General features: G+C 39.5%; 2 long non-coding RNA genes across 4 annotated transcripts in view; one reads left to right on the plus strand and one right to left on the minus strand.

Annotated features, from left to right (window-relative positions):
* The window catches only part of LOC103567835 (uncharacterized), a 50547-nt gene that overhangs the window by 2876 nt on the left and 32220 nt on the right, over positions 1–15451 (plus strand). For all 3 annotated transcript variants that reach the window (XR_011540155.1, XR_011540154.1, XR_011540153.1), the window contains exons 3-5: positions 2255–2353; positions 4207–4328; positions 5710–5770. This is a non-coding gene — a long non-coding RNA (uncharacterized lncRNA). The remainder of the gene's footprint in view (positions 1–2254; positions 2354–4206; positions 4329–5709; positions 5771–15451) is intronic.
* On the minus strand, positions 1549–8682 carry LOC103567834 (uncharacterized). Its single transcript, XR_548789.2, has 3 exons — positions 8556–8682; positions 7484–7591; positions 1549–1664 (listed from the first exon to the last, which is right to left on the minus strand). It is a non-coding gene; the product is annotated as an uncharacterized lncRNA (long non-coding RNA).

Here is a 15451-nt window from a genome sequence, read left to right on the forward strand (position 1 = left end):
TCTTAAAGTGGCTGTCCTTCTAGGGAGCACAAGCTCTGGCTCTCTCTCTCTTTTTCAATTGTAGTGAACTGTATGTTAAACAAAACTAATTTAAAACTACTTCCTATAACTTAATTCTCTTTCTATAATTTAGAAAAATATAAAATGGGATGGAAATGACAGCAAGATTTACCTTCTTGCAAAACAACTTTTCTAATAGTAAAGTAACTTTCGATCAAAGTAAATACTTCTTTCTTTCACTTCCTAAATGGCATTAAGCCTAATTATTTATCACCTAGATTTTTTAACCATACTAGGGAGATAAGATAAATTTTAAATTTACCTAAATGACCAGAAAGATAAAGAGAGAAAAGGACTTTATCAATATGTTGTAAGTTTTGGTGAGTAGCTTGAAAGTTTTTCCTTTTCTGTCCTTGGCTTCCTCCACTTGCCAAGCTACACTCTCATAGTAAGAAGCATGAGATTAACCAATGTTCCAGCCTCACTTCTGTTCTTTTAACTTTTGAGATATTTAATTAATGAGTAGTTATTAATTCGTAGAAACAACCCAGCAGCTGGTTTGGGATTTTAAAAGAGCATACTTATGCAATACATATATAACAGCATGTATATACACACACACACATACATACATACATATATACATATGTGTTTATACATGCATATGTGTAAATACACACATATATTCTAATTGTGACTTAAGTTGTGTTTAAAGATGTAGATTTATCAGCTATTTCCTTTGGATTTGACAATGAAAACATTCCCCAACTTGGGGAAGGTCGCCCCTGCTCTCTATAAATCACAGCTCAGAGAGATGGAGACTCTTATATTAGCAATAATTCACTGAAGTCACAACTGACCCACAGTTAATCAGTCTCCTACCTCCCGTGGTGGCCTGACCTGCTGGATTATTTTATCCACGTGTGTTCTGGAGAAGCTTTGGTTTGGCTCTCTCCCCGGTGCTGCCACCCCAAGGACTCAGGCATTACGTGAAACAGCTGCTCACAGACAAGGCAGCCATGAGAATCTGAACGTATTTTATCGAAGTATATCACTTGTCTCAAGTTTAAATAAAGAGAAAAGAATTAAAAAGATAATGATGTGTTTTATAATAGAAACACTATTTCTGTAAATAGAAATTTGTCCAACTGTTTTCCTTTGAACTATTAAAGTATAGATGGGGGTTTTCTGCAATTGCTGAGCGATGACTATGCTCTTGCTTTAACTCACAGCCTACATTAATACTTTGCTCCATGTACAGAATGCCTTAAAATCCACGACAGGTTTAGAAGTAAAAGAGCCTTCTGTGTTCTGAGCAAAACAACTTGAAAGAGGAACACTTTATTTCATAGTAAGGGGTCTGTGGCTTGATCTCACTGCATATTTAAATACCTTTGTGCTACCAAATATATATCATGGATTTATGAATTCACAGAGGAAATATGTTGGTGTAGAACTTTCTACTTGAACGGTAGGAACCACCAAGGCAGAGTGCTATTCGTATCATATCCGGGCACAGGCTATCGAGACAACACGACTGTTGACACTAACCTTGGCCAGGTGGCTGTAGGAGCGTTTCAAGATTATCAAAAACAAGGAAAATCTGAGAAACTGTCACTGCCTCCAGATGCCTAAGGAAACATAGTGGGTAAATATGTGGTATCCTAGATGGAAAACCAGAATAAAAAAGGGACATTAGGCAAAAACTAAGGAAATCTGAATATAGCATAGACTTTAGCTGGTAACAATGTGTCAACATTGGTCCATTAGTTGTGACAAATACTAAAGTGATCACACTAAATTAAGACATTAACAATGGAGGAAATGGGGTGTGGAGTACATGAAAACTCCCTTAACTTTTCTGTAATTCTAAAAGTATTCTAAAATCAAAAATTATTTTTAAAAAACCGAGGAACTAAAAAAATTAAAAATAATTCACCCCGAAACTTCAAAGAAGAGAGGTGCGAGACCTCACTTCTCCATAGTCAGTCTTCTTTGTGTTTTGGTCAGATAAGTTATAGAAGGAAGGTCTAAACATGGTCCCAGTTTGTAGCACTGAGGCCTTTTGGCCTTTTTTGAAATGGTTAGTCCTGTTGGATACAGTGCCTATGTCGTTGGGCATTATTAGTTACACACAGAAATGATCTGTGGAGAAGGAAGAATGTGGTGGCTTTCTGAAACTGTGATCTTGAGTAATTTAACATGATAATCACAATAAAAATGAAATTTCTCTCTTGACCCCCCCTTTTTATAGGACTGTGTGACAAGACTTACTTGTCGGTGCAAGAAGAGCAACAGCTGAGGAATTCTCCTCTCGGTGACAGATGACACGCTCTGTGCCCAGATCTTCCAAGTAAGTGTTCGCACGCTTAACTGTACTATGTGCTGTATGAGTTTTTTTAGATGCTCACCAGGGCACACGGGAATGGTAGAGGAGGGGAAAACTCATTGCTAAACGTGGCTCATCATATTCTATCTTCTAATCCCTTTGTGGTTTTCTTTTTTACCACATGGTCAAGATTCACCATACATTTATCTGTTTCTTGTATGACAATGTAAGTTTTTAGGTTCTTTTTGGCTAAGATAAAATGCTTGTTTTCTATTTAGAAATGTTGGGCTTGGGCATGGAAGAAACCAGTATTCCCCCATCGTTTCCCTGGTCCTTATGACAGATAACATGCTTAACCACTGACCAGGCAACCACGGGGATTTAGTTACTCCACACACATTGACCACCTAGTATCTGCAGGGCCCTGTTATAACAGGCGTTAGGGTTACTTAGTGAACAAGATGGACATGGTTCCTGTTCTCTTGGAATTCTGTTGAAGATTGAGGGCTGTGAAAGATAACAATTTACTAGATGAAATGATTGCAAATTGTCACAAGGAATACAAGGAAAACAAAGTGAGTGTCATGAAAATAATTACGTGAGGTGGAGTGGACACCCTCTTTATGTAGGAATCCCCAAGATGCTGCCATTTCAGCCTAGAAGGAGATCCTTTTCTGGTACTTGGTTTATACTTTTAGATTTCCTGATAAACTAACTTAGAGCAGGGGAAGTAATGACACCATATAATTAGCAATTTATAAAACGGAACTATTTACAACATGAGTTCAAAATGTAAAATGCATGTACCCTTCAATTCAGCAATTCCAGTTCTTCATAATTAGTGGTGATTTGTGGAGATTATTAAATACCCATGCCTGGGATCCACTCCCAGAGATTCTGTTAACTGGTTTGGTGGGGGGAGAAGAGGGGAGCATGGGCAGTAAGTACTTTTAAAATTTCCCCAGATGATTCTAATGTGAAGCCAGATTTGAGAAACACTAACCATAGAGAAAGACTCACTCCTAGGGACCAGGAGCCAGTACAATGATATTACTACAGCACTGTTTCTAATAGGAAAAAGATCACAACATCAATGCCTATCAATAAAACGTCAGTGAAAGTGACATGGTACATGTTTTTTCTATATAATTCTACGGAATAATGAGGTAGGTCAATATATACTGATTTGGAAAGATCTCTAAGACATGAAAACAGCAAGTTGCAGAATATGATGTATAGTCTGATACCACATATGTAAATATACCCACACAAATCTGTGTAATTCTTTATGCACATATGAATGCACGTCTGGGTTGGCTACTGTTCAGATAGGTAAGAAAGGAGCTATCAGAACTTCAGAAAGATTCAAGCCGAGTGTAGATTCAAGGACAGTAGGAGAAGATTAGGAAGACTACTTCCCATTATCCCTCAGAAAATGAAGCATGATATCAAGATTTAGGATACGAATTTGAAAGATGATGTCACTGCACTTCCCAAAATGTCCATGGCTGTGTGTGCTGCAGTGGAAAGGTGATGGGAGAAAGGGGCTGGGGACCTGGAAAGAGAGGCCACAGGGACTCACTTTGACCACTGCACTCATTGCTATGCTCTCCCTTTGATGCCACTGTCCCTTCCTCTCCTCTCCCTCAGTTCTGCCTGATCTGTGGATCTCTGGGATAGAAACCCTCTGCATTTGCACACACACGCCCCCTACAAGGACACACAGTCTCATTGACAATGCACACCCCCTGCCCTTTCTTTGGCAACCAGGTATAGCCCTGGAGAATTAGATCATGCTAAGAGCTTCTGATTATTTATCAAAGGAGGTGAGTTTTGAATGCTTATAATTGTGATGTGAAAAATTTTTATATATGTAGATTCACAGCTTCCCCCTTCACCTTTTGTCCTCGGATGGAAGAGAAAATCTTCTGAGTAGTTCCTGTGAGGAAAGCAATCAAAACAAAGACCCCCATCGCTCAAGGGTTACATTGGAAGGCAGGTGAGAACTTTCTGGAGTGTGCTATGGGGGACACCGAATGGGGGTGGGGGACCAAGACAGCTGGACAGGGAGGAGGTCTCTAGGGGTAGAAGGGAGAAAGGGAGAGACTTGGGAATTTTGCAGTACTAGAGAATGAGAGACGACAGGAAATTGTAATGAGTTGTAGTGAACAAAGTTCTTGGAGTTCTTTGATGTTTTAGAGAGAGAGAAGTGAACGAAATGTGGAAACTCCTGTTTGGGCTGGATTTCTTTAATTGTGATGACACAGTGTTACGGCTGATGCATATTAGATGCTCAAAGTTTATGATGAATAGATAACTTTGGATAATAACATGTAACTGCATCAATTAAACGAATTCTATTTGAAACCACGAGGAAAAGCAAGATGATTTTTAAAAAGTCAATTTAAAAAATAAGTGTGTCAATTAGCAAGTGAATAAGTGACAACAAGATTTATTAGAATTTTCGGATTCCTGTTTTAACCAGGGCCGTGAGCTAACTTGGTATTCTTATTTCTCAGGTGTAGGGTCTCTCCCTAAGCCACAGACAGAGTATAGATTTATTCTGTGCTCCTATTTTGGTGATAGTGCAATATACAGCGCCTGTTGTAATATTGCCGATTAACTGAGCCGGGTTTAGAACAACCTGTTTTTGTTGATGAACTACTCACTTTAGACATGGAATGGGTAAAAAAGATATTATTTATGATTTTGAAAAAATTATATTAATGCAAATGTGTAGTGGAGTTCCCTAGTGTCTACTTACTGAGTGCCATGCATTTAGCACACGCAACACTTTGTACAGAGTACTGAAAAAAGATCAGAAAGACAATCAAATTAGGTTAAAAAAAAAGCCTCTTGGGTCTCAGGGAATTTTATTCAACAAACATTTATTAAGTACCTACTGTGTCCCACGCACTGTGCTGGATGCTGCAGATACAGTTGTGAGTAAAAACCTGAGCTAACAATCTGGTGAGGGACAGAAACACTGGTAAGTGATCACCCAAATAAACATCAAGGTATAACTGAGATGAGTGTTTGAAAGAGGCTATAAATGTGGCTATGAGAACGTGGAGTTGGAAAAGCTTGTGGGCATCAGCGAGGTCCTCCCTGGGGAAAGGGCGATTGGGTTGAGAACAGGAAGAGAGGAGGTAACAGGTGAGGGGGACGAGGCTTCCAGGCAAAGGGAGGAGTCGTGCACAAGCCATCTTAACAGGGCTGCCATAGAAATGAAGCCAACTGACATAGAAGAAACACTGAAGCAAGTTAGAAGAAAATCAAATGAGAGTAAAATGGAAAAATAGATTAAAGGTGGCTGCTTAATTGTCTTTCTTTTCTGGCAAGTCAAAAGATATTTGAAATTTAAAAATTTGCCTTCTCAGTTGAGTCTGTATCTGCAAAGCAACTGAGGAATGCCATGGATTCAGCAGACTGTAACAAAAGGTAAGCGATAGCAAACAAAAAAAGTCTTGAGAACACAAAATGTGTAAAGGGTTTTAGCGATCTTTCCTCTTGTGAGGAAGGGGGGAGACAGATCATGTTATTCTCACTTCATAGTGAAAACTTCAAATAAGAGGGACATTGGCCTCGTCAGCACCAGAAACTCAACATGCATTTCTTGCCTCCTACCAATCATTTTGCCCAAGTAATTGAGTTGATGTGTGTTCCTTGCAGATGCAGTTTCTCAACATCATAGATATTTATTTTGTATTTCCCCAAATATTGGGATCATTAAAGGTGTTTAGTAAAGTTCTGTTGAATTAGAATGGAATGTGCTGTCATAAATCCCTTATGCATTCCTGAAGAAAAGGATTGTTGGTTCATTCAGTATAGAGTGGACAATAATTGTGAAAATTTGAAGTTCTTCATAGGAAATGTCTTTTTCATTTGTGAGAATCACTTTCTTGGTATAATGAAGCACTATATTAGGTTTAAAAGTTTGTATCACTTCCCTTGGATATATCTTTTTAGGTAAAATAAGAATGAACTTGGATGTGTGAAGAATTAACGTGTGTGTGTAAACAGCAAGATGTTAATAGTTATTTCTGAGTGGCAAAATTATGAGTGAATTTCCTTTTGCTTATCTATATTTCCTATTTTTCTTCTGTGATTGTGGTTTGCTTACACAATAAATAAATAAATAACAAAATAATTTTAAAAGCCAACAATATGGATTAGATATAAGTACAATATGCAGAGTTCATGTAAAAGGCCACTTGTTAAACTTTCACTTGAAGTTCAGGACTTTTTTCCCTTACGCATACATAGCTCAGTTCATGTCTGTGTGATAACTACATGAAAACTTGCCAATGACAGGCACTTAAATAAAAGTGGCCTGCACATAATTCCATGCACCAACAGCTACTTCTCTAGATTTTAGCCCTTAGTTGACATATCCACTTTGCCCAATAATCTGCTTACCAAAGCTCTTCTATCACCTGCAATTTATTTCCTTGTCTGAGCTTTGTCTATAAATTATAGTCCACATTTGGTGGATGAGATCTATATGGAAATCACATCATCCTATTGACTTTTCCCACTTAATAAATTGAATAAAAAGTAGTGTTCATGGTTCTGAATCTCTGAAGCCCTAACAAGTAGCATTTAGTAAACCACACATTATTTTAATCACAATTGGCCCCATCAGGAATCACACTGTATTTGTGATTTATTCAGATAATCATTACATAGTTCATAAATCCTAACCTCAAACTTAAAACAAGAGGTGAATAGTTGAATTATTCCTCTATTGGAAGATTGACTAGGGAGATCTGGCTTACTTCTAACTAATTATTCAACCACTGACAACTATTTTAACTTCAGAGAGGCTTAAATACAAAATGAGAGGAATAAGTGGGGTAAGATTCAACATCTCTTTTTACTGCAAAGTTCTATGGTTTTTGATTTTTGAACAGCACCGTTATTATTAATGGCCATCTATTGAGGGTTCAGGTATATTAGCTCCATGAATCCTCACAACAACTCTGAGGTAGGTATATAATTTTCACTTTGCAGATCAAAAAGTCAGAAAGGTAAAGTAATGTGCTAGTTACACACAGTAAAAGTGTCAAAAACAGAAATAGAGCCTGGTTTTGATGCAGTCTACACCTAAGCTCTTAACTACGGCTTCCTATTGGCTGAGGGAAGGATAAGTACCTGAGAAAAACTGTGTGGATTGTGTCTCAGCTCTTCAGTTATGGTAGAATTCAATCTTGGCTTGTAAAAAATGATCCATTCAAAAGTTATGTTTCAGAAGAAGAAGGGCTGAAAAACAGAAAGGAACTACTAAGACGCTAGCGATGCTGAGGGCAGAGAGACCTTGCGAGGCCTGGGAACCACAAAGTGGAAAAGAGAGCACAATAGTGATAGGCTCACCCTCCTGGCATTTACTAACCAGAGAAAACTTATGCGTATGATCATTCATTAAAAGAATCATTACCTATAGAACTTGAAAGATGAACGAAAGCCAACCAAGCTGGATTTGATCTGGTCCACAACTGCCTCCTCAGGGGTCCCCTCACTACTCCTTTCCCTTCCAGAGCATGCTGCAGTCACACTGACCTTCCCAACTCAGGGCCTGCCACTGCTGCCTCCTTTGCCTGGAGCACCTTCCACACGTCTTTTCGTGGCTGCCTCCTAAGATCATTCAGATTTTAGTCCAAGGTCTTCAGAAAGACCTTCCCCAATCATGCTATCTTAAGCAGCTGCTATCTTGATCATTCCTTAGGCCAGCATTAGGTTTTATTTTCCTCATAGCCTTTATAAGTTTTATATCTTTAATTTGTTTTCTAATGTATTTAGGAAGTGAGCTCTATGATCTCAAGGACTCATACATCTGGTCCTACACTGAATCTCAAGCTCCCATCTCATAATAAGCTCAAAGCAAGTATTCCTTGGACGGGTCAACGAATGAAAGAATGCTATGGCTTTTGGTGCTGGCCGATTATAATTGTGACCCAAGACAGTTTGGCGCACCAAAATTCGAGAACTAGGAAAAACTTGGATGGCTAGATGAGAAGAACGGCAATGAGAAGAGAATTGCCTATTAGAAGCCATTCCGTAAAGATTAAGGCTTTGGCATTATTTAGTCAAAGGAAGGAAAAATGGTGGCTTAAAAGCAATTTAATTACATAAAGTGTCACTATTAAGAAAATAGTCATCAGTTGTTCTTAATATAAGACTAACGGGGATGAATGAAGAGATTTCCAGTTAAAAATAATTAACTTACCAGCTGGGGATCGTGAGGTACTGCGGAAGGCTTCTGAAATGCTCCCTCTTAAGAACATGTACAAGCTCGCTAAAGGACCAGGAAGGGATAATAAGATGACTGATTTTTGGGGATATTTATACTCCTTTCATCACTAAGTTTTTAATCTGTATTATTTCTTTAACACTCAATAAATCCCATCCCTGCGTAAGTAGGAGACTGGTATTATTTTTCTGCTTTTGCTCTTAGAGTTACCTTGTTAGAGGTCATGCCACATCCTGGGCAAGCTGGGGCCAGAGCTTAGGAATCCCGTCTTCTGAGGGAGATGGTGAGCCACGTGGAAACGGAGTCAGCGTGATTCTGTACATGGTTAGCATGCTGCTTCCCTTGGCGGTGGGGGTGTAAGGTTTCTCAAGGAAGGACATTTATAGTGATTAAAATTGCTCAGAGCTTGCTTCATTGTGTAATTCTGATACCGTAGTATGTGATTCTGGCAAGAGTGGAAGATGAAGGGGACAGGAAATCCCAGACGGGGGCACAGAAGGGCGCGCAGTCTGGATGCTTCCGCAAGAAGAGGGGCTGAGGTGGAGGAGGACGCTCACCTGCTGGTGCGACTTCTGCTCAGGAGCGCCTCTGGTGACCTTCGGAGAAGGCCCCGAAAGACAATGACCGTATGGCAGCCCACTGTCATCCTACAGTACTTAGTGTAGCTCCAAAAAAATCCTGCGGAAGAGTCTTTTGGGAGTTGATACTTTTCTGGGAAATAAAGTGCAAAATGTCTTCCAGGGCAAAAATGTTAAGAAGAAATTCTAAATATGTGTATATCTTAAAAGCCAGTAATTCCACTCCTAGGTATATGCCCTACAAAAACATCTACACATGTGCATAAAGATGTATGTAAACATTCTTAGCAACATTATTCATAATAGGACAAAACTGGAAACAACTCAAATGTCCATCCACACTAGAAAGGACGAGTAAAGTACGATGCATTCATCTGATGATATATTACACAGAGATAAGAATGAACAGACCACAGGTACATAGTTCTATGCAGATCAATCTCACATCGTCGTGTTGAGTTAAAGAACTCAGGTGAAAAAATATCTACTGTATGATGTTACTCAAATAAAGTTCAAAACCAAGTGACACTAACTGGTGGCATTTGAAGGCAGATGGTGGTTAGCTCTGCGAGAAGGGTGGGCTAGTGATGGAGAGCGAAGGGGTTACGTGGATCTATTCCCTTTGTGATAACTCATCAAGCCGTGCGCTTAAGGTTTTTGCGCTTTTCTGAATGTATGTTATACTTTAATAAAAAGTTCAATAAGGAAAAGAAGTAATACCACCCTCCAAAGTAAAATGGATAACACTGGATGAAATCATAGGGACAGAGGGACCCTATTTTCAAGCCTGTTTTAGGGGCTTCAGACATGAGTGTGGCTCTCCCCATTCTGAGGATGGCAGCAACTGCAGGGACAGGAATAGCCCATGGCTGACGGTGCATTTGTTTCTTCTTGTCCTGGTCAAGGTTTTCTAATTTGGGCCCAGGAGAGGATCCGTGTCTCCGGGAGGCCACACTGTGGCACGTTAGGCATTCTCTAGGGACAGCAGCCTCAGTGGGAGTGTTTGGAGGAGTTTAGAGGAGAGGACAGCACAAAGGGCATGCTTGTCCTGCTGTAAACCAGCATCAGGATTAAAAAATGCAAGACACCTGTTCCTCAGTAATTATAAATTTCAACGTACGATTTCCAGCTTTTTAATTGCGTGACACATTCTTTTACATCAAAAGAGTGTGAGCTTTTCTTATCTGGAGGAAGATGGGACCATTACAGCTGGGAATAAGGCAAAATGGACTTGCCATGGCCCTTTCCTTAGCTTGTAATGAACTATTTGTAGTCAAGACCAAGCACAGAGATTGATTCTCATCAAGTGGGATTCTTTACAGAGTGAAAACATTGTCTGCCCTGGAGGTGAGCCCCATGGGACCGTTCCTGCCGTTCAAATGAACAGGTTAAATCCCTCATAAGATGCTTCTTCTGACACTTTGCGTTGTATATATTAAAATACCCTGGTGTCCTTGTGGTGGTTAGAATCCTTGCAGCTTCCACGCACATAGCCTGTGTACCAGTTGGCAGGGTGATTTTTTTTCCCTCCCCTGAATGTGTAGAGGAAGAACCAGATTGCTGTTTGTTGAAATAGACTGTATATCTCCCAAGTCCCATTTCAATAATCTAATGGCAAGAATGAATTTGGGATTGGAAAGGGCATTACGACGCGGCTAAGTAAATAGCATGAGGTCCCTCAACACCTGGCTAGCCAGCAATGTTACAGTGTGACTTCAAGGCTTTACATTTCACACTCTCTTTCTTCAGCAAACAGAGTCGGAAAGGTCTTACACAGAAACAGAATTTTAAGTCTGAACTTTCAGGAAACTTGGTCTTCGAACTCTAAAGCTGTCACATAATCCCCTGAGAAGCGCCAAAAACTTTCCAACTAAAACTTTTTATGTCTCTAATAATTGTTAAATCCAATATGCCTTAGGTTTTCCCTCAGATTTTGTCTTTTGAGATGTATACATATTCTTGTACGTTTCTCCAGCTTTAAGACTGGACTCTGCCATTGTAGGTGCAGAGACCATTGACAGGGCTGTGCATCGATATTGTAGGTCCAGAAATGCAAGATGTCCTGGCAAAGGGAGGAGGACCTCTGCGTGGGGCTTGGAAGAGTGAGGAGTCAGCAGGTTCTCAGTGTTCAGGTTTGGTGTGTGGTTTGATCCCATTTCTTCTCTCAAATTATATGTCTTTCGGTGTGAAGGAGAGGGCCCGTCTACAGGCATTGTGTGTGAACAGAATTTTTATAGTCTGCCTTCTCATGATGATCTATTTTTCCTAGAATGTTGAAGAAAAATAGATAAGCTTCCATCTCCCCTCATGCTACTATCCTCCTCACACCTGGCTTGTCATTCTGGCTTCTTCAGTTCATTTGCTGTGTCTCTGTACCTCAGGACCTTTGGATATGCCATTCTTTCTCCCTGGCTTGCCCTCCCCACCTTTCTTTCAATGACTGTTTTTTCCTGTCCTTCAAGTCTTGGTTTAGATGTCATCTCCTCGGAAAGGCCTTGCCTACCACACTATCTAAAGTAGATTCTACTCCCCCCACTCATACTGCAGCACTCCGTTTGGTGGACTCACGGCATTTATAAGAATTTCATTATTTGTTTACTCGATTATTGTGCATCTCTGGTTATAAAGTAAATTCCATGAGGCAGCACTCATGGCTCTTGCGCATGTTTGTAGTCCTCTAACTCAGCACAGTTTCTGACATATGGTACACTCAATGAATATTTGTTGAATAAGAGAATAAAGAAACTCATTTTGGGTGACACTTTTTTTTTCCTTTTTACTATACTAGCTTTTCCCTGAGGCTGGTGTCTCAGATGTTTTTCTCTGTGGGAGACTGTTTTATTTATTTTTTAAATAAAAAAAATAAAGAGAAGCATTGTTACAGTTTTGGAGAAAGGGAGAAAGAATCACTCTCATTTTCTCTTTCCAGCCCTGTATTAGTTATCTATTGCTGCCTAACAAATTACCTAAAATTTAACAGCCCCACACAACAATAAACATTTGTTATTCCCCACAGTTGCTATGGATCAGAAACTCAGGACCAGCTTAAGTGAGTGGTTCTGGCTCAGAGGCCCTCTTGATGTTGTAATCAAGATGTCAGTTGGGGCTGTTGTCACCTGCAGACTTGACCAGGGCTGGAGGACCCACTTCCTGGGTGGTCCACATGCGGCTAGCTCGTAGGGGCTAGCTATTGATGGGAAGATTCAGTTCCTTGCCTTGTGGGTCTCCCTGGATGGCTGCTTGAGTGTCTTCACAAAACAGCAGCTGGCTTCCTCCAGAGAAAGTGATCCAAGAGAGCGAGCTGAAGCTGCAGTGTCCTTTATGACAGAGCCTCGGGAGTCACACGCCTGTATTTTCCATATGCCATATGTTACTCGTGTGTATTCAGTGTGGGAGGGGACTACGCAAGGGTGTGAATACCAGGAGGAGGTCGTGTTGGAGGCTGGCTTCCATAAATCCCAACGTGGTTGAGTCTTTTGGTTTCTAGGGTGTTTCATCCTGTTTCTCTCCCTCAGTCGGCCAATAGCAATGTCAATTCTCTTGTAAGGAGACGTCTCAGGACACAGAGACACCTTAGTAGAGATCTGCATGCAAGAAAACAGTATTGTTTGTGTTTATTCATATCAATTTCTGCATGCACAGACATCTCCCTTGGCCTACCACTGTGCCTGCATAAATAACAGACGCGTAGAAGGTTCTCCACAAATATAATTTTTTTGAATGAGAGAGTGAAGAAATAAACAAAGGGATGACGTTTTCTCCCTCATGAACCTGAGGGCTGGTTTTATGCTGTGACTTATATGCACAATTGCCCACCTTCAGAAATACACATCAATTTTAATCAAAAAGAATTAAACATGCTGTTAACTTTTAACTTTCATGGTCTGGGTAGATGCCCATCAGACCCCAGACCCATCCAGCACTAGCCAGAGATTCCTTCACTTTCACACATGGGCAGTTTTACTCCTTTCTTCTTCTCTGGCTTAAAAAAAGTATTTGCATTTGGTGGAGTTTATTCCAACGATTAAATTTAATGCCTAAACAGAATGGGTATTTTTAATCCTGTGCCTACTTGCCTGAGTCAAAATTCATCACTAAAACTATTCTATAAATGTTATCCCTATGGACCCAACTACCATCATTAAATTCATGTTCTACTTATTTGTAAAATGCTTTTGGAATTTTAAAAATATCTACACTCCAATAATACCTACCCAAGTTATCTTTCCTTAAAAGGTTCAGAGACTGTAAGATCCAACTTTAGCAATGGAGCATCGAGTGACATTTTATACCAGAAGAATGCCATTCATTGTGATTCTCATTTAAGCGATGTGCTGGCTAAGCTTTGCTAGAGAATTCCTAGAGCGTTGCCAGAAAATTAAAATTAGGGACTCTCATCCAGTGCTTGTGGGAGTATACATTTATGGAATAACTACTTTGTAGATCAATTTAACAATATACAGTAGAATTGAAATTGTATGTGGTCCAGTAATTCCAGTCCTGGGTATATATATATTAGGAATATGCAACCATACGAGCACAAAAATGTGCACAGCAGCATCGTTATAGTGAAAAATTTGAAAACCATAAAAGGTAAAAACACAAATGGATGACAATACAAACTGTTAAAAATATGAAATATCGATGTAACTCATACGATGGAATATTCTACAGAAGCAAAAATGAATAAAACAGTACATATATCAATACAGACGAGTCTCACAGATATTACATTGAAAGATAAAAAGCAAATTGTATAAGCACACAGCGTTTGATTCCATTTTATAGCTTAACACATGCAAACCAATATTATATATTGTTTATGGCCTGAACAGACAGAATAAACAACAATATTAATGAAAATGACAAACCTCAAATTTAATACAGAAATTTTCTTTGTAGGAGGGAGGGAGGGAGGGAAAATGGGATCTGGGGTAGGTAGAGAGAGGGAATTTGTTGTAGTTTTAACGTTTTATTTCTTGTGTTTGACTTTAGGTGTATAGGTTTTTGTTTTATTTTTACTTTGCAGAATATTTCATAATTTAAAAAATTCAAATGAAGTGCTGACATCTTCTGAGAACTATAAACTTGGTCTTTTGATGGTGAGAATTGGGACAGAGCTATGACAATGCTCAGCATGTGTGCAAACAGCATTTGTGCTACATTTGTGCTGGAGTTCCTCTTTATATGAACTCCTGCTGTTTCCAACACTGACTGCACCTTTTATCCAGGTGACCGTTTTGTGTGAAATCAGATGTACTCCTTCCTCACTTTCATCTGTGAAAGTGAGTTGGTTTCATTAGGTCATTTTTGGCCCCATGTATTGTTTGGGTGTAATGTTTGATTTAGGTATAAAACTTTGGGTATTGAAAATGAAGACCCTGGGAAATACATCTAGGTTCATAAAAGGGAGAATTAGTCTCTTAAGAATTTCTAAACTGCTTCCCCCACATATTCTAAATAATCTTTTAGATATAAACATTTCACAAATATTTGCTCTTCTGCTCTTTCCATTTGCCTTTGTAGTGTTGCAAAAGAGTTCAGGAAAAGGAGGGGAGGAAGAGATGAAGGAAGGAGCATGCTGAGGGTGGCTAGCTTTATTTCTGTATATGATGTAGTTCCTACACTTTGATCACTAGGCAAGTGCTTAGAGATTTGCTGATTAAGTTTCTGTAAGTGCTTTGGAATTTCCCTCATGTTCTACCCTTGGTTGGAGAAATACAGGTCTTGACGCTTGGCATTGGCTATCTTGGAATGGCTGGACTGACTACTCTGAGTTCTAATAACTAGTTATGCAACATTTCAGTCAACAACAGACCTCATACATGTCAGTGGTCCCAAAAAGTTAGTGCCATATAGCCTATGTGTATAGTAGGCTATACCATCTAGGTTTGTGTAAGTGCATGCTATGATGTTTGCGTAATGGCAAAATTGCCTAACAATGCATTTCTCTGAACATATCCCCATTATTAAGCAACACATGATTATATATCTAAATATCTATGATCTTTAGAAAAGACACCCTAGTGTTCACTGTGTGAAATTTCCAGCAACCAAGCTGTCAGAAATATAGCAAAAAATAAACAAACAAACCCACCAACAAACAAACAAAAACCTAGAGAATAAGGTAAAGCAAATCCCAGATGCAAGGACATAGTTGTCCCAAGTTTCGTTAAGCATTGGTTCTCACCCTTGGCCACGTACTGAAATCACGTGGGGAGTTGTAAAAAAATACTGTTGCCTGGTCTCACTCCCAGAGATTATGATTTACCTAGTATGGATGCAGCTGGGGCA

This window comes from Equus przewalskii, chromosome 5 (genome assembly GCF_037783145.1).
Source record: "Equus przewalskii isolate Varuska chromosome 5, EquPr2, whole genome shotgun sequence".
Taxonomy (NCBI): Eukaryota; Metazoa; Chordata; class Mammalia; order Perissodactyla; family Equidae; genus Equus; species Equus przewalskii.